Source organism: Rutidosis leptorrhynchoides, chromosome 3, assembly GCF_046630445.1.
Source record: "Rutidosis leptorrhynchoides isolate AG116_Rl617_1_P2 chromosome 3, CSIRO_AGI_Rlap_v1, whole genome shotgun sequence".
NCBI classification, from domain to species: Eukaryota; Viridiplantae; Streptophyta; class Magnoliopsida; order Asterales; family Asteraceae; genus Rutidosis; species Rutidosis leptorrhynchoides.
This window is the reverse complement of record NC_092335.1, coordinates 543055096-543068826: the sequence shown is the minus strand read 5'-3', so window position 1 is coordinate 543068826 and position 13731 is coordinate 543055096.

Below are 13731 nucleotides of genomic sequence, written 5' to 3'. Positions count from 1 at the left end.
TTTTCGGTACAAAATTTTCTATTGAATGTTTCCAATATAATGATACACAGGAAACACGAAGAGGTATATAATTTTGGACGAGAATATTTATGAAAATATCCTCAGAAATATCGAAGATATTGATGATGATATTTTGAAATTTCTAAGTTCGATGGTTGATGGAGAAAGATTTTCCGCAAGATTTTAACATGACTTCGGAGCAAGATATTCTCTAAAGATTTCAACGGATCCAGAATTATCTGGATTCTTTGAATATAGGGTATGGTCCTTGTATTTGTCCTTGGTCTCCTTCATGGTTAACTTTATCCGTTTTCCAGTTCCAACGTTTCTGAGCTTTTCCAACATATTATTCTTTATCATCAAGCTTCCGACGACTAAGGTCGTTTACGGTTGCCTACAGTTTCTGCTGCTTCATTCAGCTTTTTCAACATTCAGAGTATCGATTTGTAAACTGGGTGCCTTTTTACAATTTCAGAATTGAAGATCGTAATTCTAGGAGATAATTGTTATATGGATACATGTAACTGTTGATGTGGATATGATGTAAGTTTTCAAAGTACTGATTGCTGATTCCCGGTAATTGGTATGGCAGTTCTCGTTACAAGATGCGGATGAGTATATGATAGGGTTTCAATGAATAAATATCGTGATTTGTCAGAGAGATTTAAGCCAAGAAGTAACGAGGTTGCTGGTATGTCTGCTGGTAATATGGTAGAATATAAAAGAATTCTCCGGTATCAAAAGGGTAATCGTATATATCAGGATTATAGTAAGGCTACTTCGAATGAAAAGTCGAAGTTGACTTGCTGAAGCTGTGACAAAATTGGCTACCTTGAAAAGGGATCGCAAAGTTATTTTTGCTAATAAATGCCAAAGGATCTGACGCGGCTACGTGTTAAACTTTTACTCAGTTGCCGAGAGTTTCTCAGGTGCATAACTATATGCATAAATCTTTCCTTCCGTAGATGAAGTGTGCTTGGTTCATCCTCTCGATTGAGGTGTTTTCAAGAATTATGAAAGATTTGAACGCGGATTGTAATCGTGAAGATACAAATTAGGTTTAAGATGAAAATCAAGTGGCAAACTTGAAGAATTGTTTAGTTTCATATGTTATAATTAATATTTTAATTCATTTTAATTGTCTACTATTGGTAGTCCTCAGTTGATTAGTCCACAGTTAGCTAGGAACAGTTAGCTAGGGTTTTGTTAGCGTGAATTCTTAACAAAATTTCTCATAGTTAATTTGTTTGTTTCTAACAAATTTTATTCCGTCAAATGTTTTCTTCATTATGCCACTTGTCAAATCTTGACTTGGATTCTGATCGGTCAAAATCCGAATATGAAATTGAGCTTGGATGAAAATAGTTGTTCTTTGATGAACGGATACGTATATGTGTGGATGTAAGTAGGATAGAAAATGATTGTTGAATCAGATTTGAAGAATGTACAATGTAACTCATTAATATGAAATCTGAAATATTCCTAGGGTATTACCTACCCGTTAAAATATTTTCATCATTAACAGTTTGTACGAAAGAATTTTTAATCACAATCCCTATGAAAATATATATACATATATATTTTCTTCAGATGTAATCATGGATTAAATGAGTTAATATAATATTAATCTCATTTGATTTACCGTTAGAATAAGAATATATAATCTCTAAAACATTAGAGATTACATAATCGCCATGTCGAGCGAAGATAAAATAGATAGAACGATACGTAGTACGATGATTATATTCAAGGTACAGAATGAGATATGGAGGCATGGATTGTTGATGGTACTGGTATTGATGTTGATGGTACTGTTGGTGCCGTTGATGTTGCTGAAGCTGGTACGTTTTGCACCATATTTTTCAAGGCTACAACTCGGGCGCGAAACTCATTGACTTATTACTCCGGGATGATTGTATGTAAGAACGGGCGAATGAATAAGGTTTAGAATCTGAGTTATGATATAATCGTGGCGAGATATTTGGGAAATGAGGGTGCATTGATGTTACGAACAGGTTCGCCGATAAGTGCTTCAGGTTCTTCGCCAAAAGGTGAATTCGGTTAGTGGATGGGATCGCCTTCTGTGCGTCTCCGTTGATTAAGTTGACTATGAATCCATCAGATGAATTGGGGATGGCTGATTGTTTGATTCATTCTGGTGACACCGCTTTCGGAGCTTAGGTGAATATCCATGTCGGAATAGCTGTCGGAATAACTATCGGAATAGCTATCGAAATCTGAGGGACTCGAACTGGTTAAGGGATTCATCTCGTACAATCAGATGAAGGATTGTCGATAAGAAATAGATTATAGGATGTAGATTAGTACCCTGCAATACATAATTTACATATGCATATATAATACTAAAATCCCATAAGTTACGGAGGAATCTACGTAAGCTGTCAGGCAAAGGTAACAATAACAGATACGCTAAGATATGAATTTATCTATACACTGTCTATACAATAGAGGCAGTAAGACGTGTCTAGACTAAGAATGATAAGCAAGTGGTTCTCTAAGAATGATAAGCAGGTAATTTTCTAAGGATGATAAGCAGATGATTTCTGATAAAAACGATAAGCAAAACTTTTGACATGTAGACACGGTCGTAGTCCAGACTCACTAATGCATCCTAACATTTATCAGTTAGACTCACTAATGCAAGACCTGGTTCGCTAAGACCACCGCTCTGATACCAACTGAAACAACCCGTCCTAATCCATCTGGACGAAGTCATCAACATTTGATCCCAGAGCGATGATCGACTCCAAGTAATGTCCTTAAAATGAGCAAATGTACAGCGGAAGATTTCTTTCATACCTGAGAATAAACATGCTTTCAAGTGTCAACCAAAAGGTTGGTGAGTTCATAGGTTTAATTTAAAACAATAAAATTTATCATTTTGATAGACCACAAAATTTAAATCCTGCATGGTACAAATGGGCCCGAATCCTATACCCACCTGTAATGTACATGCTATATCTTTTAAATACAATACATCTTTCTCGTGTACGAAACCATTTTCATAAATCATAGTAATCGTACACATATCTTGTGCACAAAAATAACATACACATAACCTGTGTAAAAAATCATTCTCTCGTTATATAATATTCACATCAACTGGTGGCAATTATCATGTCCACATAATTCAATGGTGGCAATTATCATGTCCACATAATTCAATGGTGGCAATTATCATGTCCACATAATTCAATAATACTCCGCAGAACTTCTGTCTGCATAATAATTCATTCGAGGAATGTTTTGCTTGTGTCTATCTCGTCAAACATTTATAAAAGTATTTCATGTATTCGCAGTTCAAAATATATTTTAAAAGCATTTAATAAAGCAGTTATAAAAATAGCGCATATATTCTCAGTCCCGAAAATGTAAAGAGTAAAAGGGAGCAAATGAACTCACACATATAAATATTGTAAAACAGTTAATAAAGCATTTGCATGTATTCTCAGCCCAAAAATGAAATGAGTAAAAAGGGATTAAATGAACTCACCATACGATATTTTATAGTAAAAATATGCATACGATGATAATGAACAATGTAAGGTTGGCCTCGGATTCACGAACCTATATCAATTATATATATTAACACATTGTAATCGAACAAATTTATATACTATTATTATTAATGATATATTCGTTATTTTAATGAATTATATGTTTCATTAATTAATTAACTATATTTATTTTATACATACTTAATATAAAATATCAATGTAGTTAGGTTATATGTATTAACTATATTTTTATAAAAAATATTATTTCTTTGTTAAAATAATAATTATAGTAATACTACAATAATGATAACACTAATAATATTAAAAATGATAAAAATAATAAATTTAGTAATAATGTCATTAAAAATGATAATTTTTCTAATAATACTAATACTAATGTTTATAATAATCATACTTAATTCATAATTATTTTCACATTTATAATTATAACAATTATAATTTCATTCCTTGTTATTATTAATTAAGCTCCTGATCGAGATCATAATCTTAACCGTATTATCTTTATAAACTTCTTTACGTTCATAAGCATACCTATATACTTATTATTTTCATTCTTTAACTAAAATCATATTTATTAATCTTATAGTGTATACAAGTATACTTAAATGAAAAGCACCATAGGTTTATATTATTTTATTATCATCCTTATGATTTTCATAACAATAATAATATTAATAATAATAAAAATAATGATAAGAATAATAATAATAACAATAATAATAACAATAATAATAATAATAACTACCTTTCAAGAAAAAGTTCCAAAAATAAATGCCTATGCCCAGGCTCGAACCCAAGACCTCTCGCTCATCCAACACACACCTTAACCATCCTTCTGTTTTCATTTTTCTGATTTAAGTTACATACCAAAAGTATTTAACCTCTCGGCCCCAATTAACTAGTTCAATATGCAAGTCATGGCCCAACCGAAAATGCAAGTCACGGCCCAATAGCTTAACAGGTTTATCACTAACCTATTTCGGCCCAATAGTATAACAATCACAGCCCAACAATTTAATCAAATCCACGGCTCAAATAGATATAGTAAACCGGTCCAGTTTGTTTCATTTATTGGCAAAACTTTCGATGTAGGATACCTCAGTGGAAACTCCACGTTACTGTTTAGGTTTAAAAAAAATTAAAATAATAAAAAGCTTCTCCTTTCTTGTGTGGCTACCCAACATCCACAATTTCTCTTTGGATACTTCTTGTTGCTCGACAAAATCAAATGGGTGGGCCGTAGTTGATCAAAGCACGATGTTTTAATATATCACATCTTAAATTTTCGTATCATCATTCAACATCTATAAAACATGGGTTTCTTTTTATTACATAAAATGAAGACTTGCATTTTGTGGTTTTATGATGGGTTGGTTTGAAGGATACAGTGAAAAAAATGAAAGATAAGGAATAGCAAAATTTTGCAGGTAGTATTCGGGAAAAGGGTGGCGAGGAAGAACAAGGCATAAGCAATAGTCCTTTTAATTTTTATGTTTCGACTGAAGACAACAACAACAGTATTTTACGATGAGTGTTTGTTGGTGTATGGTGGTTCCAAATAAGTGGCGGTGATGGTGATTCAAATGGTGACGGGTTGGGATCGAAGGTGGCGATAACCGATTTGAATGATAGAGATAGTAACCACAAATTATCATGCACAAGTGTTTAGTGGATACCTCATCTTGGCCTAGTGGGGTTTACGATGGTTCATGTAAGTGTTCAAACACAACAGTAGCAAGTAGTAGTGAAGAAGGTGATTGCAGGCTTGTATTCAATGGTGGTGTAAAAGATGGTGATGATCACGTTCTCGGTTGCAGCAGCACGTGATAAAGAAAAAAAAAATATAAGTTTGAAGTGGTGAGGGTTTCAACGAAAATAATGATGATTGTTGGTATAGGGTCGGTGAAGATGATTAGGAGGTGACGGAGGTCATGGTTGATCAAGAAAACCGAAGGTGTGGTTGTTTTTAAATGGTGTTCTTGCTTTGATTAATAAACGGAAATAGAAAGCTAATGGGTTTCTATCTTTTTCTTTTGAATTGTACTAGTAGAGAGTTACGTAGATGGCCAGTGACGTTGCTACAACCAAATTGATTCAATCAACAATTGTTTTGTAGTTCAATTTGCTCGACACCAAAATATTCTGTCAGACTAATAATATAAATAAATTCTAATCGATTCCACTGATTTTTGTTTGTTATTGATCATAGGGAATCGATTTGTACTGGGATTTGATATTGGAATCCAATTAAATAAAGTAAGAAAGGAACATGTAACAGATTTTGTATATATCTGCTTTTGATTTCGAATATTTGTACAGAATTGGGGACAAGAATAAAAAGGAGGATTGTGATGTGTAACCATCTGTACGAAATCTCCTTTCTGTTTGATAACTTATATTAAATTTTCTATAAATAATTAAGTATTATATAGATTTTTGCTTCTAATAATATTAATAATAATTATATACTAATAAATAATAATAATACTGATAATAATAATTATTAATAATAATACAGATTATTAATAGCAGAAATATCTTTAATAGTAATAATAAAAAAATAATAATTAATAATACTAGTAGTAGCATTAAAAATAATAATGATAATAATTAAAATGTTAATAATAGTAACAATATTGATAATAATATTATTAGTACAATAATGTTGTTAATAACAATTAATAATAGTAATATAATAATTTACATATAACAAATAAATTCTTTAATAATACTAATAATCCTAATATTAATAATAATTAATGTACTAATACTATAACAATTATAATTTAAACTTGTAATTACAATTAACATGTAAATATTACTATTTATTAATTATGTATTATTATATGATATCATGTATTGAATATTTATTTTAAATATTGACAACAATTATATATATTCTTTTTAATAGTGACTTATTTATTCTATTTGTTATTTTATATATTTAATTTCAATTGATTATTGTGTATTTGATTACTCTAATATTAGATATACTCTTTATATTTATATTTACCTTTATATTTATTTTTATATTTATATTTATATATTTATATTTACACAATTGTTCGTGAATCGTCGGGAATGATCGAAGGTCAATTGAATATATGAAACAGTTCAAACATTTTGAGATTTAAATTAATAGACTCTGCATATCGTGTCGGAAACATATAAAGATAAAAGTGTAAATTTGATCGGAAATTCCCGGGTCATCACATTGTGCCCAACGGCAACTTGACCTGAATTTTCAAAAATCCTCTTCCCTCCTACTATTTTCCGATCAACCACCCTGAACCACCATCATTTCAAAATCATTTCAAAACCAACCACTGCCAGAATTTTAAACCTTCCTACCCTAACTCAATTCCCATCAACTTCAATTACCCTCAACCCTCATTATTAGCCCTATATACTAAAATGTGTGGCCAAATGCGTCGTTTCAGTTACATTCAATTGTCGCTTTGAGTTTGCGTTCACACTACAACCGATCCCTCAACTTCGGCTTACTTTACACAACAACCCCTCGAGTTTACACTTTTTCGGGGGGTGGAAAGCATAATTATATAATTTTATTAAAATAAAGGATACTAACTCCACCCGAAATTTTAACGGGTCCTATCTTCTAGCTCGGTGCGAGTTAAATTCTTCCGAGTCCACCGTTTAACTCGAAAAAATCTGATGAACACGACCCGACTAACTATACGCGAAACGGACATCGTTAAAAAAACACTAAATAACGGGCCCTATACTCTCGCTCGGTGCGAGTTAAATTTTTCTGAGACCACCGTTCAACTCGAAATAATTTTACGAACACAACGAGACTAACTATACGCGAACGGACATCGTTAAAAAAAACACTAAATATTCCAGGCTGTATTTCATACATATACATACATGTCCAACAAACAACCCAACTTACTAGATATATTAGGTTCCTAATAACGTATATCTAAATTTGACCGCGCGTTGAATACAACCGCAGCAACGTGCGGTCAAATTTTTTTCTAGTTATTTTAATTAAAAAACTTAACCAAACTCCACTCAAATTTTCAATGGGACGTATCTTCCCGCTCGTCACACGTTAAATTTTTTCGAACACACCGTTCAACTCGAAAAAATCTTACGAACACAACGGGACTAACTATACGCGAAACGGACACTTCTAAAAAAACGCTAAATACCTCGGACTATCTTTAATACATATACATACACCTATAATAAACAACCCAAACTACCTACATCATATCGATGGTTTTGTTTCCCCTTTTTTTACGCAATCTTCCTGACGTTAAAAACACATAGGCCATTAGGTATACTAGGTACTAACAAAGTGCGTCCAAAAACACACGTAGCAAAACGTTTTTACTTCTGTAAATACATAACGCTACTTTAGCTATGAATATGCAACCCAAAAGACCTCGCGGCATCGCGCGGGCCATTTTTACTAGTTTAACACTAAAAATTCCTTCTCAAACAATAAGCACCGCTCCCGGAATTTCTTCGCAACCAATATTAACCCTTCTCAGTCGTTGTTCATGAAAAAATCAACCATCTTCATCGGCGGTTTATCTCATCTCTCAAACCCGACCACCATCAGAAACACTTTAAAGTCATTCGGGTTCATTCAGGGCATCGCATGGAAACAAGATAGTGTTAGAATGTTATAATTCACCCATGATTCTTACTGATCAAAGAGGCCAAATATATAGTATATGATCTGATCTCATATCCCTTGATTTTAGGGATCCTACATTTAATATGAGATATGGATAGATATGCCTACATTTAATGCTAGATATTACATAAGATATTGTCTACGTCTAATATCCGTTAACAGATAGATCCTTTGCCTTCGTCAAATTCAACAATGATGTATCGGCTTCTAAAGCTATTTCAGCCTTGAATGGCACACTGATGCATAACAGAACAATGTATGTGGGCTTTGCAAAAACTGAGATGGTGTTAAACAATTTCACAAAAGAATGTTTACCCAAATCAACCGGAAATCCCAAACCCGAGATCATCTTAACTGTTAATAAGGAGGTTCAAGATAAGATGAAGCGTTCAGCACTTATTATCGATAAAGTCCCGATCAAGGCGGTCAAGTTGTTCAAGTGGTTGAGAAGTCGTAACATTTCAATTGTTTCGATAGCGACTTGGGGTGTCTTTGGTTACATTGTTGAATGCAAAGATGTCGAAAGTTTTCGACGGATGATTATGGGTCCAACGATGCACAAGCTAGAATTCTTAAAAGTCCAATCGATGGATCAACGCTTTCTTAAGTCCACTAGGTTCACTCGATTAGAAATAAAAGGTTGCCCGTTTGAGTGTTCATCAATTGATACTTTGAACTTGGTGGCCGGTACCTTCGGTGAGGTAATTTATGTGGACCCGAAAACCTCCCAAATAAAAAATGCAGAATCACTATTTGTGGTGACAGAAGTTTTGGATCCTGCACCCATCAGTCAATACGTCTGGGTGAAAGTCTCAAAAACGCAGTGGTGCAAGCTATTGGTCCAAGAATTCAATGAACATGTATCGATCGAGGACATATCAAACGAATCCATTGACGAATATAATGCCCTCTTACAAATCAGTAGATGCCCCGAGCAATGATTTGTCGAAATAAATCAATCAGAGAACCTGGAAACAGGTAATTTGAACCCATCACCGGTTAATGTTTCTTCACTGATTTATTGTTCCCCGATGACAGAAGGTAAAGCAACAAGGGTTCAAGATGCTGAAGGGTTAGCTGTTGAATTTGAAAAACCTGAAGTTTCACTTCATGTTGCAGATGGTTTTTTTGAGCCTATTAACCTTGATTCATGTAATAAAGTTAAAGAAAAGGAAAAGGTGCAAAAAGGTGATCTACACCTTTCATTGGAAAAGGTTCAAAAAGAAGTGTCAATCCACAAACTCAAAACGAAGGCTAAAGGTATTACTATAAGACCACACACAACGCAGCGTCAAACCGGATCCGTCAAACCAGCTGGAACTCGTTGACGCCCTCTGACGCCATTAACGCAGCGTCAGAGGTGACGATTTCGCGGCGTTAGTCGAAAACCTGACGGAGAAGGAAACGAGCGTGAGGGAGTTGTGGTGCCTTTTGATTGGTTGGAGATTTATTGTTATTCTTCCATTTAACTTGATTTAACTTTGATTTTTTTTTTTTTTTTTTTTTTCTCTCCAGAAAAGTAGAACAATGGTGGCTGGTTGCTATGGATCTAAATGAAGAAGAAGAAGAATATAAAGATAGATAGGGTTATACGGAGTACTAGTTTCTTTTATTTAAAGAAGGCCCAAACTCTTTTTTTGGGCTAAACATATTTTTATTATTTTGGGCTGAAACCCAATTAGTGTTAGTATTATTTATTATTTATTAATTTAAATTTAATTATAGTTTTTATTTATTTTATGTAATGATTAATTTTTATGTAATGGTTAATTTTTATATGTTTTTTAATTATATTTATATGTAATATAATTTGTATGCATAATAAAATAAAAAATAAAAAGAAAAAATAAAACTGGTGGGACCTATTTGACACTGGAGGGGCGGCAGGGTTATTTTGGTGTCAGAGGTGTAACACTGACACGTCAGAGGCAGATTGCACTTTTTGGCCAAAAAGTGGACAATCTGACTGTGACATCACAGGCAGGGTTAAAAATGGTCTAACTCCTTTCCCAAACCTTGAAAAAATGGGTCCACATTCGGTTAACAGTACTACACAGGAGACTGAATCTCCTTCACAAAATACATCTTTGGATTTAAATGAAAACGAATTTCCAATCCTATCTCCAAAACAATTCAGAAAACACAACAAATTGCTTCCTGTTTCATCTACAAAATCCCAAAAAACAACATGTCAAAAACCAATTAATCCCATAAATGATCATAGCAAGAGTCATTGCGTCGATTATGAGTGTCGTACCTATTGCGATGCAATTCCTAAAAGAGGGGGTAAATCTAATGTTTTAGAAGTATTAGAATGTAAATATGGTCCGGCCCAATTGTGTAGTGGGCTCGGTCCGTTAGGGTTTAAGTAGGAGATTAAGGTGTAACATGTATCCTGTAACTCTATAAATATTGATCAATGTAATATATAATACCCACGGGGTTCTATTCTAAAAAAAAAAAAAAAAAAACATTCTAACGTTTCTAGAATTGCCACCAATATTTGGCCAACCTCTTTCTATTTTATTTCCCTCTTCACTAAAAACATTCCAGCGTTTCTTGTTTCATACAATGCTATACCAAAAAAAAAAAAAAAAAAAAAAAAAGAAAAAAAAAGAAAAAGAAAGTCGCCAACTCGGTCAAGAAGTTAAGACTACAAGTTTATCATGAAGACTTTGGTTGTAATTTGTTTTACCATGTCATTATACATATATTTAGGTATAGTATTTACAGTTTGAGCATTTGTATTTTACTCTCGCTCCAACTGCGGGGGAGTATTAGAATGTAAATATGGTCCGGCCTAATTGTGTAGTGAGCTCGGTCCGTTAGGGTTTAAATAGGAGATTAGGGTGTAACATGTATTCTGTAACTCTATAAATATTGATCAATGTAATACATAATACCCACGGGGTTCTATTCTTATAACATCCAAAACCCCAAATCCCCTGTTACCGAGGACCCAATTAAAAATCTCCAAACAGAACCTGATGGTACAACAGCCGTTTCCCCCATGTTTGATACAGAAAGTGAAATTAAGAATGATGTGGTAAGTGATACAAATATAAACAATATATTGGAACCAAGTGAGTGTATTGTATCCGAGAAAAAAAAATTGTATCCGAGAAAAAGAATTTTTCTTTTAAAGAAAAGCTCCAAAATTTCAACACTATAATGGAAAAAATAGCAAAGGAAGAGTTGCCGTGTAAAAAACCGAAAGCATGAGGTTAGACTCATGGAATACCCGCGGCCTAGGGTGTATTGACAAAGGTCGTATGGCGGGTTCAATGGTCAATAAATTTCAAGTTTAATTCCTAGAGATTCAAGAAACAATGGTAAAAAAAAAGTTTCACAACCAATCCTAAATTCCATTTGGAAACAACACATGTTTCATCAGGTTCATTCAAATGGTCGTTCGGGTGGTCTTCTTTCAATTTGACGGGAAGATTGTTTCACCTTAGTGAAAGTTTTGAGTAACAAGTATTGGATTGCAACCTTGTTGAGGTGCTCTTCTAATAAAAAAAAATTATACTTATTGTCAATGTTTACGCTCCTCAAAGTGATTTGAAAAGTTATTTGTGTGGAAACAATTGTCAACAATTGCAAATCAACGGTCGGGCCCGTATGTATTTTAGGCGATTTTAAATTGGTTTGTAACGTGGAAGAAAGATTTAGAGAAGTTATAGACCCGATAAGCATCTCAAATTTTAACGGTTTCATCCTTTCGGCTAACATAATTGATCAACCTATTTGTAATAGTGAATTTACTTGGGAATGTCCCGATGGCAAGATGTCTCGTATTGATAGGGTTTTGGTGAATGAGTTATGCTTGTTCCTATTGTAATTGAAAAAAACAACGCTTATTCAGTGCTTAATCTTGTTCAGAGCTGCTCGGCTTCAATAAGCCATGGATTTGTAGGATATAGTGTTCAATATCAGTAACAAATGTTCTCATGTCAAACAATCATCAAGTGGGTTTACAAGCAGCACAACATACGGTGGGGTTATTGTGACCATGTATTTATGAGGGCTTCCATCTTGAAGTGATGCTCTCCCTTTCAACAATTCTTTTGGGAATTTCATCCTTGAAGCTTGTTCCACTTTTACTTGCAATGTCTGTTTGTTATTTTGCCAATTATGTACTCATTTGTAACTTCCAATTGTTTGTTTTCAGGGCTTCAAGTAGCCGCTCTTTCTTGTATGATTAAGGGGATTCATCGCTTTGATGATTTCCCCTTTGTTTTAATATTATGTCCTCGTTTTTCGCCGAAAAAAAAAAGAGTTGCCTAGCAAAACCTCGAAAGCATGAGGCTAGCCTCATCGATCATCCTTGGCCTCAGAATCTTAGATAAAGGTCGTATGACGGGTTCAATGGTCAATCACTTTCTATTTCATATCTTTGGCTATTCAAGATATTTAAGGTAGAATAGGGTCACTTTCAATATAGTATTCTATTTGGAAACATTTTCTCTTCCAAGATGTTCAGGTATGTTCATCGGGACGTTCCGGGAGTCTTCTTTCATTTGGAGCACATGGTCGTTCATTTGAGTTTTTTCATTTTGGAGCAGATGTCTTCAAGTTGACAAGGCCTATCATGTTAGCATTTTATTCATGGAATGTGTTTTTCCTCAAGAAATCCATGGAGGATTATTTGTGATCAAGTTCAAAATTAAAGTCTCGGTGTCCTTTTAAGGAAGATTTAGCTCAAGATCAGATGGTGTCCTACTTTAGACTTTCATGCGTGATTTTTCAAGTTGTTGTTTTGTGATCAATTTTGTAGTGCATTTCTTTGGTTCAATTGTTTTCGTACGCATTCCACGCGCTCTTGTTAGTGTTAGGAAGTATTGTTTTCAATGGGCGGTTAAGTGGTTGCTTAATTGCTTGTACTCATTTTGAGCTTTTAACCAATTTGGTGAAAGGCTTCTTAATTTATATATTTCCTTGTTTTTGCCCAAAAAAAAAAAAATAAAAAAAAAAAAAATAATATATATATATATATATATATATAATGGTCATTAAATACATTGTAATATTATTACTCCATTACTTTTGAATTCTGCTACAGCATGTACTATACGTACTCCAAATTATAAATTTTGTAGATGATACTACAAATTATAAGTTTTGTAGATGAGGATCGTCGCATATACAGTAATACTTATCCAGGCAATTCATGGACTATATTAGTCTCCTTATATAATTTTATATATTATATTATATTATTTGCATATATGGATAATGAGAGGTGCTTCTCACACATCACTTTTTGATACATTTATACTTTTGTCTCATAAAATTACAATTATATATGCTCCTAAGAAGTTGAACTTAGATTATTAAATTAAGTATAATTAAGGGTAAAATAGGTAATTAAGTGTACATTAAACAAAAAATGATGTGTGAGGATCACCTCTTATAGATAATTTAATAATAGTAATAATAATAATATAATAATACTAATAATAAAAAAATCATAATTTATTGTTGCGATTTATACTGTATAGATAGTATAGTAATAGTAAT